Here is a 5,612-nt window from a genome sequence, read left to right on the forward strand (position 1 = left end):
TAGGCCCAAAATGTCAGCCTTCCTGCTCCTCTGATGCTGCTTGGCCTGCTGTGTTCATCCAGCTCTACACCTTGTTATCTCAGATTCGCCAGCATCTGCAGTTCCTACTATCTCTGAAACACTTTTTTTGACAGTTTCTGCAACAGCAGTCTTGCATTTCTCGGGTAAGATAAGTGGTTAGGACTGAAAATTAAGATTTTCAATGTAATGAAGATCAAAAACCATTGCAGCAAAATAAGTTTGTACTACATCACTTTCTATGCTTGACCACCTTTCCAACTGACGGTAATTGAGCTGAAATATGGAATTCAGGCAGGTACCAGGTCAATTCTCAATCTGCAGAATCATTCTCACATTGTCTGCTGAGGGTTACTGACATTGATCAACTGACTGGATTTACAAAATATAACTAAACTGTAAAGGAATGAGGACAAAAAGAGAGACTACAAATGTTGAATCAAACACTTACCTACATTTCTTGCAATTTGACACAGGCCATCTTGATCCACAACTTTGGACACTTGTTGCCAAGGGTCAAATGCTACTTGGGCACAGTGACCTCTACCATTTACAATGACAGGGGTGTTGGGTGCACGTAGCTTCCAATACCTTCACATTCCTCTCGAAGTCATACACCATTCCTACTTGGAACTATAATCACTATTCCTTCACTGTCAAAATTCTGGAACTCTACCCAAACATGCTACCTGTACCACATGGACTACAATGATTCAAAGCAGCAGTTCACTATCATCCTTTCCAGGGTAACTAGGAATGGGCAATAAATGCCAGCAATGCCCACAAGTCAAGAATAAAAATAATGTTCTTTATTGTATTCTATTTAGTCTGCTTCAACTTTCTAATTCTTAACCTTGATCAGCCAATTAAAGGACGCTGGGTTTAATCATTTGGTTCTCAATCTGTTACAGGATGGAATTGAGGTTATTGAGTCAGTACCATGCCGTGAGAGAGTTACTGGAAACAACAACCCTGCCTTCAGTCATATGGAACTGGACTGCAGCGAGAACAGAAAAATCTAGAGCAATGAATGGCTGTTTTGTTCATCAGATCCAGAGTATCTATGTATGATTGCTTTATCATGGCTATCCCTCTCATTCTACTTTCACACAGTAGAAACCTTGGAAATCCAGACTTTGAGTTCACTAGCTCACATTCATGACACTTGCAATTTTTGGTCTAATTAGGCATGAGCTGTACTGCCTGAACTCCCAGTCTATGTGCCCACTGCAAAAGTTTTACTTCATCTTATCATGTTGACCCCAATCTGTCTTGCAAATAAAAAAATACTAATTTTCTGATTCTGTTACCCTCAAACCCTTCCCTTCAAATAATTACTTCAACTCCTTTTGAAAAAAAAAGTTTCCAAACTGACCTAACACAATTTCTATTCATCCATGGAGGGCAAAAATGGGTTTTCTACTACTTTACAAATTAAACAGGTTTTCTTTTTCTTGAAGCCAGCAAGCTATGCATTCAATTACTTTTCCTTTCTAGCTGCTTTATCTTTAAATATTGCTGAAAAAAATAGAATTTTGTTTTTGTTTTGTCTTGCACTCATCAGGACAATTTGCAAGAAATGTCAAACTAAAGGGAAAACAATTTTTGTATTGGATGAGAGAATGCTGACTGGTTGGAAAGAGAACTCCGACTGATGGAAGCGTAGCCGTAGAGAATGCATCAGTTACATGCGGACAGACAGTTAACTGCCACACTTGTTTAAATTTAAACAAAGGCAGATTTACTACGATTGGTTCATTTCTCAGGGCAATAACATAAAACAGATAACTACCATCCTCTGGTTAAGTTGAAACATGTGCAATGTGTGCACCTTCTGTCTGTAGAGAATCTGTGCATTGAGAGAGTAGCTTCCAGTACATTCAAGGACATTACGCTGCCAGCCTCGTTATCTTAAATTGGTTTCCTTATAGTAATAAAAAGGATTGTTTACACATTTAGTGTTTCTGATGAAGCATCTTGATGACTGCAAGGTAAAAGCTTCAAGAAAAATGTCTTTTTCTTCCCCAGCAATAATCAAGTTCTGTACTACCTTATTTTTGAACATATTAATTAGTCCATTACCTGGTGCCTTATCAAACGCCTTTCAAAAATCTAGATTTTGACATCTACGGAATTGTCCTGAACAGAAAGGTTGATCAGGAATGATTTTATCTGTTGAAATGCTTACTGATTATTCATTATTATGTTGTTGATTGAGAAATTTTCTACCCTCTCATTTAGTAGGTATCACATAATTTTTCTTACAATTGATGTTAGACTGACTGGTCCATTGATTCCTGGACATGTTTTATACCCCTTAAAAAGAGGTGTTACATTAGTTATCGTTCACTCTTCTAGCATTATACTTCTCTAACGTAGAGGACCACATACATTTCCTTTTTGAACTAAAAACTGGAATGAAAGTCAAATGCTGCTATATAGCTGAAATGCCAGGAGAGTTTTGCAACTTGGGAAAATCAAGTGGCACACATTTTAATTGTGCTAAACAATGTCAATGTCAATTTCAAAAATGAGTGTGACACTTTGAGGCTGAGTGGCACCAGGAGTCTTTGCGTTAAAGAAAGAATCTGACTTGATCGGTCTAGCTATAGTTTATCTAATATCTCTGGGGCTCACAGAGAGCATTGAAAAGTGCAGAGCAGCCAGCAACCCCCCAGAACCAGCAAACTGAAAATCTCTCAGATTCTAATACACAGAATTACCTAGGTCCACCTCATCAATTACTGAAGTAAAAAAATGCCTATCACTTTATAGGCAACAGTATGGCATCATTGCTACAACCAAAAGCACGAGACACACAATTTAACCTACCTTTGTTAACTAGACTTTAGATCTTCAGAATTTTGTTCATCTGTATTTTTCCACCCATTGTATTTGTTAGTGTGTCTTTTGTTTATCTTATTTGTGAATGAATGTGCATATTTAGGATTTTAAAGGGATACAGTCTAAATCACATAATAGATTAATAATTCTTTTCTCAGTCATCTCAAAGTTAAGTGTGATTATAACTGAAATAACTCGAGGCCAGTATTTCTGTTACCGAATCACCCTTTATTAACATGTGGAAAGTCATTGCCTCTGGTACAGCCTTGTCAGAGTCAACTCCCAGAGTGTCAGGGTGTCTGACAGCCCTGTTTTTAATCCATCAGCCAGGACTCCCTGATTGGACCAGATTAACAGCCCCAATCAGGGAACTCATTCTATGAGGTCCACCTGGCTGACCTTGTTACAGTCACTGCATCCGTCCCTCTGCGTCAGAGGACAAGCTGGTATTTTCCTCGTAGCTTCTACTGGGGCGTTTTAGTACTGGTCAGGTTCCTCCAACCCTGCCTCGGATATGGGTGGGGTGTAATGCACAGTAGCTTGCCTCTTGTGCCCCTAACATCTCGGAAGAAATTCATTCTCTTCTTCAGGTCCCAAAAGGAATTGAGGTGGGAGTATCCACTGTGGCCATCTCAGATTCCGAGTTCTTTTCAACACTTGACAGAGGGTGAATACATTCTGCCAGCCTTTCCGACTGTTCCAAGGACCTGGGCATGTTTTGTTCCTGTCCTGATTGTGGGTTTGCAGCTTTCATGTGTTTCACACGCTCATTCAGATTGTCGCACCTACTGAACATTATACATCACTGTTGTGGTTGGTTGGCTCGCCAAGCTGGTTTGTTGTTCCGCAGACGTTTCATTACCCTGCTGGGTAACATCTCCGAAGAAGAGTCATTGTGTTTTCCCACCTGTTATTACAACTCTGGAGTCCATTGAGCTGGATTACCTCACTTCCGATTTTCCTTCACAATGGAAGTGTATATGGGGTCAAGCTCTATGCGTTTGTTGATGGCTTTCTTCGTAGAGTACCAGGCTTCTGGGAATTTCTGTGCTTGTCTCGGCTTTGCTGGTCCCAGGATCTTGGCGTTGTCCCTCGGTGGAACAGGTAATCCAGCTCAACGGACTCCAGAGTTTAAACAACAGGCGGGAAAATACAACAGCACTTCGTTGGAGGCTGCACTGATGTTACCCAGCAGGGTAATGAAAAGTCTGTGGAACAACGAACCAGCTCAGCGAGCCAACCAACCACAATCCGAGCTACAAATCTACTCTAAAACATTATACATCACTGGATCGGACCTCTCATTGATCATGCCTCTTACCTATTCAGAGCCGTTCCAGTGGTTCCTATGAAAGGAAGATGGCTTGCTACCAACTTTATTCATTGTTGAAAATTTATTTTTTGGGAAAAAAACGAAAATTTCTCAGCCGTCTTCAAACTCCATGTGCATATTTATTTTAGATCTCTGCATCACAATGTACAAGCAATTGATGTGAATCTGTTCACAAACTGATAAGTCATAAATTCAATATTCTGCTTTTTGGCTATTTACAAATAGTCTGCATCATACATCCATGTCAGGAAGCAGCAAGCTTCAAGGAGGAAAACAAGTCTGTAAACAGGATTGGTTTCTTCAGCTGCTACTCAGTGAAGATATGGATCAAACTAGATCTTAGAGATAGGAAGTAGGTTACAGAAGTTATGCAAAATAGTTTTCAGAATTTCTTATTTACAGATTTAATGTGAATGTGTGTAAAACTCTGGAGTTTGGTTGATGAAAGAGATGCAGAACTGAGAAACTTAACAAACCAGTGTAAAATTGTTACCTTTTAAGTTTAAAAACTCGGGGTGTACAGGATTGTATCATATAATGAATAACATGTTCAACATGCTGGCAGCATTATAAATATTTAAAGGATATTTTATGTTGCAAAAAAAGTCTTCACAGTACATCCTATGATGGCTGGGTACTGATTTTTGTTTCTCTCCTGACATGCATCGAAGCTGCATTTTATCCAGTCTGTAGAATGGTACCTTCAGAAGACACAGGGAGTGACTGCAAGACAGACGAGAAGAGAAGGCAGGTTCAGCCTGAAAGGGGAGGGAACATTTTTAAAAAAGGTTTTAAAAATGGGCAGTTCTTTTTGCTTGCAAAAAATAAAAATCAATGAGCAAGATATCAAAATGGATGGATAATGCAACCAGTTCACGTGAAGTTGGTTCTTAAAAACAAAAGCGTCATTAGAATCTTGTGGTACTGCAGGCTGCCATTTAGTCCACTGTGCCTCTTAGTACATTAAATTAGTCCCACTACCCCACTCTTATTTCACTTGTCACAATATTTTGAAATAGGCATCTAATCCCTTTACAAAAAAAATTATTTACATTTGTACCAACTGCCCTTTCAGATGAGGGGAAACACTATTGCTTTGTCAGTTCAAACCATCCTGTACCTTCTACCATTGTCATTCACTTGACGCGTGCAAGCCAGTCTCCTGTTCTAAGGAACAAAAACAAACTTGCTAGAGGGTCTAGGCCCGAAACGTCAGCCTTCCTGCTCCTCTGATGCTGCTTGGCCTGCTGTGTTCATCCAGCTCTACACCTTGTTATCTCAGATTCTCCAGCATCTGCGGTTCCTACTATCTCTGCTGGAAAAGCTCAGCAGGTCTGGCAGCATCTGTGAAGGAAAAAACAAAGTTAACGTTTCAGGTCCGGTGACCCTTCCTCAGAACTCGGAAATCAGTTCTGAG

General features: G+C 39.9%; 1 protein-coding gene across 1 annotated transcript in view; it reads left to right on the plus strand.

Annotated features, from left to right (window-relative positions):
• Positions 1-5,612, plus strand: part of utp20 (UTP20 small subunit processome component) — a 104,373-nt gene that overhangs the window by 40,623 nt on the left and 58,138 nt on the right. The window lies entirely within an intron of this gene.

This window comes from Rhincodon typus, chromosome 18 (assembly GCF_021869965.1).
Source record: "Rhincodon typus isolate 14 chromosome 18, sRhiTyp1.1, whole genome shotgun sequence".
NCBI classification, from domain to species: domain Eukaryota; kingdom Metazoa; phylum Chordata; class Chondrichthyes; order Orectolobiformes; family Rhincodontidae; genus Rhincodon; species Rhincodon typus.